The sequence below is a fragment of the Dermacentor variabilis genome, chromosome 1 (assembly GCF_050947875.1).
Source record: "Dermacentor variabilis isolate Ectoservices chromosome 1, ASM5094787v1, whole genome shotgun sequence".
NCBI lineage: Eukaryota > Metazoa > Arthropoda > Arachnida > Ixodida > Ixodidae > Dermacentor > Dermacentor variabilis.
Window position 1 is genome coordinate 56,987,153 of NC_134568.1, and position 16,811 is coordinate 57,003,963.

General features: G+C 49.8%; 2 protein-coding genes across 2 annotated transcripts in view; one reads left to right on the forward strand and one right to left on the reverse strand.

Annotated features, from left to right (window-relative positions):
- The window catches only part of LOC142578117 (uncharacterized), an 80,596-nt gene that overhangs the window by 59,870 nt on the left and 3,915 nt on the right, over positions 1 to 16,811 (reverse strand). The gene's annotated exons all lie outside the window — the stretch shown is intronic.
- Positions 10,693 to 16,811, forward strand: part of LOC142578066 (CCR4-NOT transcription complex subunit 7-like) — a 53,640-nt gene continuing 47,521 nt past the window's right edge. The window contains exon 1 of the mRNA XM_075687495.1: positions 10,693 to 11,083. The gene's annotated coding sequence lies outside the window, so the exon portion shown is untranslated. The remainder of the gene's footprint in view (positions 11,084 to 16,811) is intronic.

Below are 16,811 nucleotides of genomic sequence, written 5' to 3' on the forward strand. Positions count from 1 at the left end.
CAATATTTTTTTCTTCTAAATTCTTGGACGTTTGAATGTTATTTCTCGCTGTGTGTTTATCGGTCTTCTCAGCGTGCGATTTCCCGCGGCTTCTTTTTCGTAATCCAGTTTCATAACACCAACATGATCATGTGCCACGCCTTTTTTTAATGCGCTTCTTACCGCTCCCTTTCCATTCCAGTGAACTTGCGAGAATCTAGCATGGACAAGTTCAAACCAAATAAAGCGTCATGACATTAGCCGGGCAGCAGGCGCATGTCTCAGTGCGCGTTTTCTGCTACTCACCGAACATCGCAGTCCCGGCGCAGAAATCTTCCTCGCGTCTGTGCTTGCTGCATAATCGAGTTGCAGCCTATGGCTGTCTGCCGGTTCTAAGTTTCGCGAGCCAAGCTTCACGCAGCTTTTTGACCTGCGGCTGCGTGTGAATAAGGCTGACACCGGGCTCCGTTGCGTACGTCCGACACGGCGGCACCGAGCAGTAGCCTACCATGCTGCACGCCTCCAAAAGCAACGACTACCTTTGTAAACTCCTCATTTTCAACAATGTACTGCGTAATAAATTATTAAATAAACATTACTAAAATTGTCCGACGGCAGGACTTGAACACAGGACCTCTTAGCACAGAAAATGCCTATGCATTTATCGCGGGCACGCCAGTGCCCTGAGACGCTTGGCGCGTTTCGATTTGGCCACCTCGACAGCGTCAACCGCTGCCATTAGGAGCGATTGTGCGTGTTCGCACAATCTTCTTCTGCACTTAGAAATGTATTTATTGCTCTGAAGTTTAAGACAATGAAGGCAGATAAAATATAATGAACAAAGCCACAAGAAAGTCCGAATCCACAAGCACGAAGATCAGACAAATCCATGTACTTCCCATCATTCCCATGGCAGGTCAACGAGTGTAGCGCCAGAGTTCCCTCTAGCATTTTGCAGGAAACTCTATGCAAACAGCCCAGTAGCAGATGCGTGCTCTTCAAAATTCGGCCACCTAGCTCCGACATTTTCCTTAAGACTGTTCCTCAAACAGTCATTGAGTAGTCGGGGATTAATGATTGCTGTTGCCTTCATCGTTGAGTTAGAGGAATCAGAATCACTAAAGACGGCCGGATTTTATTTTCTTGTTTTTTTTTTGTTCACACCTCCTTCTTGGAAGTTACATCACATGCAGCCCCCCCCTCCAAATCCGAGCATTGCAGCGAAGGCTAGGGCTTGTGCAGGTCAATCAGTAACGAGATTCCGCTGTGTATTTTAGAGAAGGGCGACCGGCTCGTCCCCACTGCGCAACTAAAGCTTTCCTCGAAGCTACTGCTCAGTCAGCGCCGCGCATTTGGCGATCAGTGGCGGACAATGGAAAAGCCCATCTTGTGGAATTCTCGTTTCAGGGCCAATATTTTGTAGCGGTGCATTTTTAATGCATTTCAGCGCTTTTCGCGTTCGTAATGCGTTAGCATCGGGAAGAAGCATTACTACAATATCGCAGCCCAGGCTGGCTAACCCGACCTATAGCTTTCGTCGCACTGCAAAGTTGGTAAGGTTTCCGAAGTGTAATTTCTCTGTTTGAATAGTTCCCTTATCATCACCGTACTATTTCGTACCCGCTTGTGATTCTCGCATTTGGGCGGTGTTTGGATCGCACCGCTGGCACGAGTTGTTGTGGTCGCACCGCTGGTGCGATCGGTTGGGAACTCGGCGCTGACGCCCGTGGTTGTACCTGGGTCGCAAGCCCCAAGGGTAGCGTTGGCCTGGCGGCCTAGGTTACAACTGGAAGCATCCGAAGGTCCCGGCAAAGCATGAGTCGACTGGTAACAACAAAACAACTTGTTTATTTTAACATCGCAAAGAGTTGGCGGTCAGGTTGACCGAAGTAGAGAGACGGGAGAGCACTTTACTCAACAGAAGAAATCGGAGCCCTCTCTTTGGCGTCCGGGGGCAGCTGTTTTTATACTCTCGCAGTTGAGGGCAAGAAGGAACCCCTCAATAGACGAGCACGTGATTGTACAATGGGCTAAGGTGACGCACACTGTCGTAGCGCCGCCGGTCGGGCACAATGACTGGAAGGAGAAGGTAACTTCTGCTCTCGTAGCGCCTCTGGTCGGGCACAATGGCACATACACTCACACACGCACATGAAGACACGTGGCATCGGAACATGCCTGGAAACGCCTGGAAACGCCTGGAAACGCCTGGCGGGGAGCGTAGCGGCGACGCCGAACGAGCCAAAATGTCTGCCGCTTTGTTGCAATCGCGCCGGCTAAACCGCGCGTCGTAGGCGAAACGTAACAGACCGCCCCGCCGGGGGAAGGAGATCCCGATGGACAGGGGACTGCATCCGCTGTCCGGAGGGATGTCGCTCGATGATGCTCATAACCGAAGTCGGGCGTCCCTCGACGTTTCTTGAGCGCAGCGCACAGAGAAAGCCTCGTTCTCTCGTTCAGGTTCGCACGGGACACTGCAAAGTGACTTCGGGAGAGTTCACATTCTTGTTCTCGTTCCCGGCAAGCGTTAGAATTACGCTGAAACTCAAGCGCTCAGTCAGCAAGCACGGCACAACCCTCACTAAGCCCTGCCAGGCTCTTTCCCCTTTTATACCACTGCCTAGTTCCTTACAGTAGTCTAGCATCACTCAGAACGCGTCCACAAATTGGAAAATTGCACTAGAAAGCATATCATCACTTTGAAACACTAAACAAAAGCAATATGTTAAAAAAACTCCTGCCTCAGGAAGAAAAACATCAGTAACAAACAATTTTTGAGGCTGATTCCTACGTTAGGGGCTTCGACTTAAGCCATCGGCGTTACCGTTGAGACTCCCCTTTTTGTAACGCACCTCAAAGGAATATTGTTGCAAAGCGAGGCTCCAGCGCAGGAGGCGGCCATTTTTGGGAGAGATGGTCTGCAGCCATTGGAGAGGGCAGTGATCCGTCTCAATGATAAACCTCGAGCCGGCTAGATAGCATGACAATTTCTGAACGGCCCACACGAGACATGCACACTCTTTCTCGGTGGCGCTATACGCCTGCTCACGACTGGTCAACTTACGACTAGCATACAGGACGGGGTGTTCTACTTCTCCATTTTCCCGTTGGCACAGTACAACGCCCATGCCTCGCTCACTAGCATCGCACTGAACAACAAATCCTTTTGTATAGTCTGGCGATCGTAGCACAGGCTGGCTTGTTAGGGCACTCTTTAGGGCGCTAAAAGCTCTTTCCTTTGTCTCGTCCCAGACGACTGTTTGAGGCTCTGACTTTCTTAGAGCATCCGTCAGGGGAGCCGCGATATCAGAGTACCTGGGGATGTACCTCTGATAGTAGCCGGCGACACCTAAGAACGACCGAATATCGGTCTTCGTGCATGGTTGCGGGAAGTCTCGCACAGCGGCCACCTTTATTTCAGAGGGGCGGCGACGACCCTGACCAATCACGTGACCGAGGTAGACAACCTCGGCCTGTGCTAACTGGCACTTAGGAGCCTTTACTGTCAAGCCCGCTTCGCGCAGGCGGGTTAGCACTGCCCGCAAGTGTGCCATATGCTCAGACCAGGATGCGGAGAATATCGCTACGTCGTCTAGATACGGTAAAGCGAATTCTTGCTGTCCCCGCAACACTTTATCCATGAGGCTTGAAAAACAGTATGGCGCGTTCTTCAAACCAAAACTCAACACTTTAGGACGGAATGTTCCCATTGGTGAAATGAACGCCGCATACCTACTAGCCTCTTCTGTAAGTGGGACCTGCCAATAACCCCTGACAAGATCTAGGGTGGAAATAAACTGAGCGCTACTAACTTTCTCAAGGCGCTCCTCGATGTTAGGGATCGCATAAATTTGATCCTTAGTGATGGAATTAAGCCTGCGGTAGTCGACGCAAGGACGAGGTTCCTTGCCCGGTACCTCAACTAAAATCAAAGGGGAGGTATAATCACTCTCACCTGCCTCAATAACACCGAGCTGTAGCATTTTCTTTACCTCAGCCTCCATAATATCGTTCTGGCGGGGTGACACCCGATACGCCTTGGATCGTACTGGCTCTGGGGAGGTAAGTTCTATATCATGAGTAAGTACAGAAGTCCCACCAGGCCTCTCAGAGAACAGACCTTGAAACTCTTGTAAGAGCTGGTGTAGTTCGGTTTTCTGCTCAGGCGACAGCGATGCTCCACTGACTAAGTCACTAATGACCTGATCGGTGTCTTTCCTGTTCGTCACTGAGCTTAGTCCCGGAAGCTCGACCGGAAGCTCTTCGGGAACGTTTACCATCATGCACACTACTGCTTCCCTTTGTCTATAAGGTTTGAGCAGATTACAGTGGTAAACTTGCTGTGCTTTCCGCTTTCCTGGCAGACTTACCACGTAGTTAACGTCCGACAGTTTCTGAACAATTCGTGCTGGGCCCTCCCACTGCACGTCTAGTTTGTTGTTTAGCGCTGTGCGCAATATCATGACCTCATCGCCCACCTCAAAACGACGGGCCCTGGCTGTCCGATCATAATAAACCTTGGCCCTCTGCTGGGCCTTTGCCATTGCTTCACCTGACAACTCCTGTGCCCTTCTTAAGCGTTCGTGGAGCTTAAGCACGTACTCCACCACGACTGGGTCGTCGCCCCTGCCTTCCCACGATTCTCGAAGCATGCGAAGCGGAGACCGAAGCGAGCGACCGTACACCAGTTCAGCTGGCGAAAACCCCGTAGCTGCATGCGGCGCGGTTCTTAATGCAAACATCACCCCAGGCAGACACAGCTCCCAGTCAGTTTGATGTTCAAAACACAAGGCTCTCAACACGCGCTTCATGACGGAGTGGAGCTTCTCAACGGAATTCGACTGTGGGTGGTACACTGAGCTGTGTAGCAGCTTTACGCCACACCTTTCGAGAAAAGTTGTCGTCAAAGCGCTAGTAAACACTGTGCCCTGATCTGATTGGATTTCCGCAGGAAAACCAACTCGCGCAAATATGGACAGTAGTGCATTGACTATCTCAACTGAGCTGAGTTCTTTAAGAGGCACTGCTTCAGGGAACTTTGTCGCTGGGCAGATCACAGTCAAAATGTGTCTGTACCCCGTGGCTGTTACCGGCAGAGGTCCCACTGTATCAATAACGAGCCGTCTAAAAGGCTCCGTAATGATAGGTACCAATTTCAACGGCGCCCTCGATTTGTCCCCTGGTTTGCCCACCCGCTGACAGGTGTCACATGACCTCACGAAGTGGTCTGCGTCCCGAAAACACCCTGGCCAATAGTACTCTTGCAAGAGACGGTCCTTAGTTTTCTTAACTCCTAGGTGTCCGGACCACGAACCCCCATGCGTCAAGCGCAACAGATCCTGATGATAGCATTGAGGCACGATCAGCTGATCGAACTCCACTCCTCTGCGGTCTAGATACTTCCGGTACAGGACTCCACCTCTTTCCACAAAACGCGCATTTTTCCTGGCGATACCTTCCTTGACATTGCAGCGTATGTTTTCTAGGCTACCATCCTTCTTTTGCTCGGCTATCAAAGCCGACCGGCTGACTTTTAGCAACCTATCAAGTCCGTCTGACGTAGGCGCGATGAGCAAATCAGTAGATAGCTCTTCTAACTTTCCCGTGTCGGGCGTTTCCTCTCCAGTATCTGGCGCCTTCAACGCTAGAGACTCAATTTTATTCAGTTCGGGCGTGCTCTGAATATCAGCTTGCTGCGCCTCTGACCCTTTTTCATTGCTTGATAACGTCGGCCCCGCAACTACCGCCTTTGCAGCGAGCTCCCGAACCTTCGACCTGGTTAAGGCCTGAACGCTAGCCTCACCGAACAAAAGCCCCTTCTCGCGCAGGAGGTGATCGGACCTGTTTGAAAATAGGTACGGGTACTGGGGGGGCAGCATAGATGACACGGCCGCCTCCGTCTCAAGCGCTCCGAAAGGTCCTTCAATAAGCACCTTTGCTACTGGCAGACACACGCTATGAGCTTCCACGGCTTGCTTGATCCATGCGCACTCGCCCGTGAACATATCGGTTTCTACGTAGGACGGGTGAACTACATCCATCGTAGCTGCGGAATCGCGAAGCACTCGGCACTCTTTCCCGTTCACGAGGAGGTCTCGCATGTAAGGCTCGAGAAGCTTCATGTTCTCGTCAGTGCTGCCTAATGAAAAAAACACAACTTTTGGTGTTGTTTCCGGACACTGCGCCGAAAAGTGACCCGGCTTCTGGCACGTATAACAAACGCGCGCTCGCCTCATCTCGAACCGCTTTCTGCGTTTGGCTGCCGCCGTCTCTTTACGTTTGGTCGGACTGCTTTCACTCGCATCCTCCCTACGCGTGTCCCCCTTTAATCTCATGGGCGTGAACCTCGGCCTCTCAAACTTCGAGCCAAATTCACCCTTTTGACCGTCCTTAGCTCCGCGAGCCCGACGCGTCACAAACTCCTCGGCTAGCTCAGCGGCTTTAGCCACCGTACAAACGTCTGGCCTATCCAAGACCCAGTAACGCACGTTCTCCGGTAACCGACTATAAAACTGTTCTAGCCCGAAGCACTGCAGAACTTTATCGTGGTCACCAAACGCTTTCTCTTCTTTGAGCCACTCCTGCATGTTTGACATTAGCTTGTAGGCAAACTCTGTATATGACTCATTCTTGCCTTTCTCACTTTCCCGAAACTTCCGACGGAATGCCTCCGCAGACAGCCGGTACTTTTTTAGAAGACTCGATTTCACTGTGTCGAAATCCTCTGCCTCCTCTCTATCCAAGCGAGCGACTACGTCGGCCGCCTCGCCGGGTAACAAAGTGAGCAAGCGCTGTGGCCACGTTTCCCGAGAGAACCCCTGCTTCTCGCACGTTCGCTCAAAGTTAACCAGGAACAAACCAATGTCCTCTCCAAGCTTAAACGGCCGCATCAGGTCAGTCATTTTGATCAATACGCGTTCTCCTGCACCGTGTGCCTGACTTCCATTACGAGCGCGTTCCATCTCTACCTCAAGACGCTTCATTTCCAAAGCGTGTTGACGGTCACGCTCTTGTTGCTCTCGTTCTTTCTGTTCTTTACGTTCACGCTCTTCTTTTTCTTTCTGTTCTTTACGTTCACGCTCTTCTCTTTTTGCAGTCTCCCTCTCTTCAATGGTCTCAAGGCATTCCGACAGCTCGTCATCCTCAGCCTCTAACTCAAGAATAGCCTTTAGCAGTTCAGGTTTTCTTAGTTTGTCTGAGACATCCAGACCCAACTCTCTTGCAAGCTCCAGCAATTTCGGTTTGCGCAACGACTTCAAATCCATGGCTGCTCTGAATGCTGCTTTCTCTACTGCCTATTATTGTCTTGCCGCAAACTAACCCGGCAGCAACGACAACCACAATTACCAGCTCTGTTTCTGACACTAACAAAAGCCTGGCAAAGCTCAGAAGACGAAAGTCCCGCACTCACCAAACCTCGCAGGCAGGAATTCAGCGCAGTCGTTCCGCTGCAGGCAACCAGTCATCACACAGGGCTCGTTGCACTGCTCCCGGATCGTTGTTGAGCTGCTCAGCATACCGTCAACTGCATATCTTCGCTGCTGGCCTCCGTTGTCGCGATCTCACCGCTGGCAGACAGTTGTTTGGATAGCATCGCTGGCGCGAGTTGTTGTGGTCGCACCGCTGGTGCGATCGGTTGGGAACTCGGCGCTGACGCCCGTGGTTGTACCTGGGTCGCAAGCCCCAAGGGTAGCGTTGGCCTGGCGGCCTAGGTTACAACTGGAAGCATCCGAAGGTCCCGGCAAAGCATGAGTCGACTGGTAACAACAAAACAACTTGTTTATTTTAACATCGCAAAGAGTTGGCGGTCAGGTTGACCGAAGTAGAGAGACGGGAGAGCACTTTACTCAACAGAAGAAATCGGAGCCCTCTCTTTGGCGTCCGGGGGCAGCTGTTTTTATACTCTCGCAGTTGAGGGCAAGAAGGAACCCCTCAATAGACGAGCACGTGATTGTACAATGGGCTAAGGTGACGCACACTGTCGTAGCGCCGCCGGTCGGGCACAATGACTGGAAGGAGAAGGTAACTTCTGCTCTCGTAGCGCCTCTGGTCGGGCACAATGGCACATACACTCACACACGCACATGAAGACACGTGGCATCGGAACATGCCTGGAAACGCCTGGAAACGCCTGGAAACGCCTGGCGGGGAGCGTAGCGGCGACGCCGAACGGGCCAAAATTTCTGCCGCTTTGTTGCAATCGCGCCGGCTAAACCGCGCGTCGTAGGCGAAACGTAACAGCGGGGACGCGTGATTGAGCTATACTGTAAGCGCTGCCAATGAAGTCACATTATTAAGGCGAGACGGCTCATGGGGCGACAAATTCGACGTCCGGCGTTATGGCACCGGAATTCATAGGGAGTCGAACCCTCGACCTTTGGTGAGAGACGAAACCACTACCTGCGGTGTTAATTTAGGCAATTTTCATTAATACCCATGACCTTTGGTGGGAGTCTAACCAACGACATTTAGTGTTAATTAGGGCGAATTAGGCCACCAATTTCTTTATAATAAAGCGTAAATCCGAGGCGAAGAATCGTAATCACCACCTGTGGTGTTAATAAAGACAAAATTAAGTCATCGTTAATTAAGACATAGTTAATTAATGTACTAGAACACAAGACCTTTGGTGGGATTCCAACCCACTTGGAGATATCGGCGAACCGGTCATATCTCCAAGTTGGATTCCAATTGCCATCGCGAAAGTCGAGTCGAAACCACGACCTTTGGTGTTAATTACGGTGAAGTTAATTAAGGCACTCGACCGAGTCGAACACACGACCTATGGGGTTAATTAAGGCAAATTTAATTATGGAATATTTATTAATATATCGTTAATTAAGGCACTGGTACCCACGATCTTTGGTGGGAGTCGAACCCACTTGGAGATATGGGTGAACCGGCCATATCTCCAAGTCAGACTCCAACTGACATTGTGAACGTCGAGAGACGAACTCACTACCTTTGGTGCTAATTAGGTTAATAAAGGTACTGTTAATTAAGATAGAGTCAAGACACTCGAACCCACTACCTTTGGTGGCAGCCAAACTTTTGTGTTAATTAGGGCGAAGTTCATTACGGCACAGTTCGTTAAGGCACTCGAACCCAGGACCTCTGGTGGGAGAAAAGTAATAGGAAGTAAAAACGCATTAGAATGAAAATGTCAAGTAATCTCATGAACATTTCGTGAGCGGGCAGGCTTTCGCTTTCATCCTCTCTAGCATATGCTAAAGTGACTGTCAATTTTTTTTTCATTTATTCAGACATATATGGGGTAGTCATATACTATAACACCTGAATGGCTGCACGGCACAATGCAGCTTACACGAAAACAAGGGAAACGAACAAGTGAAATTGTAACGCCAGGGCAGCGACAAAGTATAATTCACACCAGAAATGTGAACGCAGAACGAATACAAGAATAAAACAGCGCAAATACAAAACAGTGCTTACAGGAGACATGATAAAAGAGAAATAAGTTGTCTTGAATGCGTCAGGTTCTTTACATTTTGCTATTTTGTTTCGATAGCGATGTTTGATGAGAAGTTATTCTTTTCTTTCTTTTTTTTTTTTACCTTTCTGCATGGTATCTCGCGTGGATCTCGTGTAAAATGACGTTTGTTGTTGACCTGAGAAAGGTAAGTCCCCTTGGCATATTGTTGGCTCCAGGCCGAGGGTTCCCTTGTTCGCCCACCGTTGATCACTGCTTCTACCAGAGTGATGCAAAATACGTATCATCGCTGCCGTCCATATAATTATCTTGGCAAATACACGTCCTGAGCATAGAACCGAGAGCTACCGCTTGAACCCAGCTGCGAGACAAGCCACGGGTACTGAACCCTGACGCGTGGCATGTGCCATAACAGAGACAAAAATCGTTGCATCATCCTTGTCTTGCTCTGTGCTATTCGCGTACATCACAAAGCTGCCTTGATACCCTCTCGAGAGTCACAAGATGCCACTTTTCGGCGCTCGCCAACAGTCAGCGATCCCACGTCGCGCGTTGTCGAAGTCGATCATGCCTTGAGTCGCCGCGGTAGCCCAGCGGCTATTGCGTTGCGCTACTGAGCGAAGCCGCGGGTTCGATTCCGGCCGCATTCCGATGAGGGCCAGTATGAAAAAAAAAAAAACATATTTGTACCATGCAGTGGGTGCACGTTAAAGAACCCCAGGCGGTCGGAGTTAATCCGGAACCTCCCACTACGGCGTGCATCATAATCAGGTTATGGTTTTGGCACGTAAAAATCAAGAATTAAAATTTTAAAATAATCGTGCCATGAAAAGCACGCGACGCTGCGCGATTCATGGCACGCGCCGACAGCTAGGGAGGCTTCGTGAGGGGCGCACGGGAAATGGGAGAAGCAGCTAGGGGGAACAAGACGTCCGATAGCGACGCTTTGCAGACAAACGCCTTGTTGCCCCCGTTGGCGCCGCGCTTTACCTATGCGGGTCGACGGGTGTCCCTAGCTGTTCGCGCTGGCCGCCCGAACAGTGTCGTGTTCTGTGGCAGTGTCCGCAGTGCCCGTCTATCCTTATCACGCTTTTACTGCTCAATCACGACGTGAACACATGCATGCAGACCAATGTAAAGGCAGACATGATGCATCGTGGCAGTTTGCGACGATACAATGTATCAATCAACTCCGGTGGTTCCCTACGGGGAATTATCGGAATGTTTTCAAACTCGCCATTTTGTTTTATTGCAACCGTGCGTGCGGGGCAGGCGGTTCGGTGCCTCCGGGTCTCTCGTTTTCAAGTGCACCATGGCGCATGAATTTTGTGTTGGTTGCGACGCCGCCGTGCTTTCTGCGACCATCTGCACGCTTTCAACATGGGGCTCGACGACGAGCTTCGATATGGGGTCTACTGTGACCGTACGGCGAACGAATCGCGCCACCTTCTGTAGTGAATTCGTGCATCACCCCACGTGGAAACGCAGACGCGGCGCAGTGTGGCCGTTCCAGTGTTGTGGCGGTGTGTCTGTCATGGTGCATTGTTCTGTGCTGACGTTCCTGGTGATGACGGCTCAAAACTTGAGCTTCCTCATTTGTGGACCGCTTTGCTCCTGCCTTCGAGCCGGCTGCTGTCACTCCGTTCCAGCGGGGTAAGTGTGGCATGTTTATAAGTTGCAGATGTGCGTTAGTGCGCCATTTGGCCCATTACGCTGTATATCCGTTGCGTGAAAATGACCGAATAAATTGTTCACTAGTTCAAGGCTGAATAGTTTGTAGGAAAGGTAACTGCCACAACTTAATAGAGCGATAAATATCGTTAGGACTGGTTAGGACTTACGTAATCGGCAAAGTGACCATAGTCGCCTAGCAGAAAGATGATAGCTTTCTTGTGCGCCAACATTTATCGCGCGGCACGAGCAGGCGCCTATGAACGGCTGGAAATATCAACAGTGTTAAGTTTCGTTGTATTTCCCCCGTAATTCATGCAGCGTACGTAATAAAGCATCGCATCGCATCCTTTTTTTTTTCTTTCTTACGTGCACAGCTGCGATAAAACCTATAAAACGCCCAATACGACGCTTTGCTCCATTGTGGCATTGCGATTCGTGAACCCTGGCGCGCTAACTCAGGGAACTGTTGCACCTGCGGCTCATGACAGTTTGCGGCGCGGTTTGTAAATCGGAACGCGATACGTTAACCACAGGTGGTCTTCACCAAGAGCCAGTGTCACTCCTCCCACGAGGATGGTACAACGCTAAAGTTTTATCGAAGGTACTTCAAGTTAGTGTTGTTGACACGGTGCCCAACGTGAGTGTGGTTGTTGCCACGTTCACTTGTTGCCCTTGGCGGGCAGCTGCAGCGTATGAGGATGGGTATAGAGTGCAGTTACGAAGCGCATTCGCCTTCATCATGCGGGAACCAAGCACAGCCATCGGATAGCAGATGGAAGTGCATGCTTACCACTGTGCTGACCGCCAGAGTATGTTCCCTGGGTAATCACTCCCAAGACGAAGGGGGAGCAGTGCCCGACTCCGCCAACATTAGAGTCGTCGTGTTCTCAGTACACGGGACTCCCATGTTCCCAGTGCCGAACTGCTACCCCTACAGTGCTCTGCGGCGATTGAGTGCGACATCGTCGTCGGATTACGCCAAGCTGAAACAAAAGAGCGTAAACTCTAGTCTGCTGCGACGCTGCTTCACCTCACGTCGGTTAATTACGCCGCCACGAGCTTCGAATGACAAGCGGACATTGTGTCGGTTGTTTCCTACACAAAAATGTACGAGGCTCTTCAGTATAAGGTGAGTTTCGTTATAAAGACTACATTTGTTTTCGATTTAACGCACGCACTCTAGAGCGAAGACACTGATCAGTTCCGCGGTCGTGTTGTTCCGCGCAGTATGGAACTGTTTCCACCGCTACGGCCCCTCTTTTGTTCGTTCTGGCATTATTTTTTTCGAACGTGTCTCAATTAGGTATTGCCGTCTCTTTAATAACAATTAACCGGTACCGCTAGCTGGCATACAGTGATTACGTCAGAAATGAAAGTTTCGCTTATTGCACTATGTCGGGCGAAAATCGGCGCCGCCTCATCGCAGCACCACGCGCTCTGCATTTGTGCGGACCCGATGCGACGTAGACGCTTTAGTCATTCTTCGTCTAATTGGCGCTTATTCTTATTATTTTTTACCTGCGGTAAACAGACTGCTTTGGGCGGCTTCTGTACCGGTGAATGTCGATTGTAAACGCGTTTAAAGAGCGCAAGTCGCTTTCGGAGGTTTCAATCGTTAGTTGGTTGCCTGTTATCTCGTTCGCTTTAATACAGTCACGCGAGCTGTTGATTTTCAGACACGAGGATATCACCACACCGTAACGGCGAGCACTACTTTCACAGTAGATAAGTATAGTCTACGCAGTCTTGACATTTTCACCTACTATCAGCTGCCGTAGGGTAAAGATAAAAAAAAAAACTGCACGCGGCTAGAAAAATAGAACTGCTTGAAAATGAGCGGAGCGCTGCGGTTTGCAAGCAGACTCCGCACCACCAGGTGACGTCTGTGTATGCACTGTGTGTATAAGTCACTGTGTACACTGACTGCGTTGGGTTTTGCTAGATAACCGTTTCGTTTACACGAACTCGACACGAGCAGGTCGGGTTAAACGTCGAGCTGACCCCCCACCGCGTTACATGTATCATGCCAAGGCTGGGCTAGACAACACTCCTTGCAGGCAGGTTGACAAAACTTGCCACGACGCTCGCTCGGCTCAACCCACTAGCGCCTGCTCGAACCGGATATCGGCACAAGCCGACTCGACCCGACTTTTATCGGGTTCATGTAAACGCAGCACCAGAAGCTCGATCGCTACCGCGACGTCGTGCTAATGGCCTAATGTTTCCAATGCTAGGTACGCTTCAACGAAAATAGATACCTGTGAAGATCTATGCTCGGTTACCAGCGCTGCACCATTTGAATTGTAGGCCGTGGGTATTGCCCTGTGTCAGCCCATTAGTGTGATGCCACGACTCCAAGCTTCCTTGCCTTTTTGAGCCGTTCGTTTAGCGGAAGAACTGAGAATTGGGTGGAACGTTCTACTGACAAAGCTGCTCGAAGAGAGAAGGATCGTTTAGGACGGGGCGCTGTCCTGTGTGATCCATTGCTGCTCGTCTGTTGCGCTGTTTACCGCAATGAACGTTGATTTTGACCTCCTTTCATTTGCGCCCATGGTGCTGTATAGGGAGGGCTTGGAGTCAGCAGCATGTTTTATCTAATTTTAAACTGTAGTGAGAGGTGGACTGTATCCTGTGACCGTGCTAGGCTGAATGAACTTTTTTTGCCGATTTTTAATTAACGGATGCACTAATTATGCATTTTATGTTGTCTCATACCGACAATGTATTAATGCGGTCTACACTATATACCATGGACCTTGCGAACTTTTCAGTAGAGCCTTGAGGAGAGATGCATGAAGATATATCCTCCTGTCACTTGCCCCCTTTTTCGAAAGTACATTTCTTCGAAGTTTGACAAAGTAGCGGTAATTAACAGAATGACTTTCCGCGCACTGGTTGTGACGATTTAACGAAGTCTGTATGGTTAGACAAATACAACTGTAATCCGACGGGCTTCACGTTTTGGGTATATAGTATCGGGCCGCACAATGTCTGGTTTGCCTTAGTGATAAAACTGGCGCCCTTCTGTGGCACTAATTCGATACATGCACGAAGCCAGCTAGGCGTGCCGAATCTGCTAGCGACCCTACCAGCTCGCTGGCCGTTTTAAGCGCTTTCCTTCCGCTCTGAGCGCACGTAGCGAGTAGCAGTGTTGACTGCTCTCTGGCGTTTTGCCAGTTTCCCTTCCTTGAATGTCGCCGAACGTCCAAGAAGCTATTTTATGCACCTCTTTTACAAACGCAAAAATTGAAACTGGCCTTTTTAGCACCATGTTTTCGCCAAATACCCTGAATGGCAACTTTTATAGAACGCTGCTGAATAGTGCATGGCTCAAGAGAGTGCCAAGCGTTGAGCTCTTTCTTGGCTCAGTGGCGCCTAAAAAAGAGCGCGCGCAATGTCGCCATGCGCGCAGCGCCATTGTACTACCTCGTGGCCTTACTTTGAAGCAAACGGTAACGCGTCGCAGACAACTGAAAGTGATGTTTTTAGATGTGCTTGACAAACTTTGCACTACAGTGTGGGCGTAAAACTAATTATTAAATATTTAGTTAGTCACTGCTAATTAATTACGAACACACAAGACACATACAGGTGGTGTCATCTACCCGGAAGGCTCCGATTTATTTAAACTTTTTCCCCGCCTTTTTCTTATATTGGCTGCCTCCGCAAGGTAAACCGTACAGCTGCGAAAGGACGCCTGCGCACACATCGTATCAAAATGGAAGAACATTTTGACTTAAAAAAAATGTAGCTTGACGAAGGCGACACAGAAAACAAAACAGCTATCGATATCTTGGATGTGAGCCCTGGACTTGAAGCTTGACCAGCTAGCCAAGAGGACTGTCGAAAGTCTGAGTGTACACCACACTGGTGGTATGCACGAAGCAGCAAGCCGCTGCCCCGTGTCGTTTTTCTTCCCGACAGACAAGTAACACAGCAGCAGCCGCGTCGGGCGATGTCGAACTGTGGCTGGATTTTTTTTTATAGTCAGGATTTTCAAAGCAAGGACAGGGGTTTTTCATTACTCCCAGATAGACCGGGAAGTGCAAGGGCCAAACGCTTTACTGAAAAATAAACTGAAGAATCTTCATGCAAGATCTGAGCGCGATCGGAGATATTGGCAACTCGATTAAGGACGTTGTTTCGCATATGCGCTTCTCACCGAAACCTTTGATGCAGTTTTATCTAATTATTTTCTGGAAATCGCCTACAAACTGACAAAATCATCCGCAGTCATCGGATTACTTAAATGCGTATCACAATTCCAAATCCTCGAAACAAAATTTGACCAGCGCGAAGAAAACGAGACGAAGGACGAGGAACACGAAGAAACACAGAGCGCTGACTTCCAACTGTTCATTTGAGCGTCAGAGCAATATTTATACTCTAACAAAAATTCTTAGAAAACTTAAGTCATACAATGTCTACGGTATTACAACGTTACATAGGCTAAAGGAAACCTTCTAAAAATTTTACCTCCTTATCAAGCAGTGACAGTGATGGTGTATTGATGCATTTTTTTTCCTTGGCTTTAGTTGTGCCTCTGTAGTGAGCCTCTATGATCTGTTTTATCTGTGGATCGCTTCAGAATCCTTTTTTTCCAGTACTGGCTTATCGTTGACACACCGGCCTGTCTGCCTGATATAAGAAAGGCCGCAAATCAGTGGAATCTCGCAAACCACGTTACGTGTGCAATCGGAGAGAGAGAGAAAAAACTTTATTTTCATATTCGGTGGTAACGTGGAAAGGCCCTCAGTCCAGAGGCTCGCTTGCGGCATTCTTCAGTGCAGCACTGATGAACGCCGCAAGGTACCGTTGGTCGTCGGCGCTGGCTGCTTCTGTCAGCCATCCGGCATGGGGTTTAGGGGAAGGGGAGGTGGGGGTGGTCCACAGGACCAGAGGATATGGGATGTGTTTGGGTGTTCGCCACAGTATCAGCAGGGTGGGGGATCTTCAGGTAAGAGGCCGCGGAGGAGGTGCATTCGCGCTGGTGTAGGGAGTGTTTCAGTCTGGGCCTGACGAATCAGTACACCCTGTTCACGGGTGAGCACTTTGCTGAGCTTGGGGAACTTGCGTCTTGCCTCTTGATATGGCCGCAGAAGCAGGGGAGCCCACCTTTTCGTCTGGGCTGGTCGCGGAATGCAGGGTGCCTGGTTCAAAGTCTCGCAGGCGAGCTGATGAGCTCTTTCATTTCCCGGCAGCCCGTCATGACCAGGTATCCAGATGATTTCCAGAGGACCCTGAAGGTGCTCTTGAATAAATGTCGAAATGTGGGCCGGGAGATCGTTGTGCAACAATTTCCTGCAAGCCGCCATGGAGTCGGTAAATATGATTCTTGGGTAGGCTGACTTACTGAGGGGCATGTGTTTGATCGCGGTTGCGATGGCTGTCAGTTCCGCTAAAGTCGGATCTGTCTCTGGGAGTAACTCAGTATGTACAGTTTGGAGGTTGTTATTTCACGACTGCTATAGCGGAGCCCTGTGCACCAACGCTAGCATCAGCGTATAAGTATATGCCGTCAGGGTGTCTTGCCGTGTACCTCTTGAAGTAGGCAACTCGCTGTCGTCGCCTCTCCTTGCCTCGTTCTCGATTCATGTTTCATTCATTCATTCTTTCTTTGTCAACAAAGGACATAATTTAGCCACCTTGCACGGGGCAGAAAACAGCACGTTTACGTTATATCTGCCCGCAACCTTTTTTACATTAT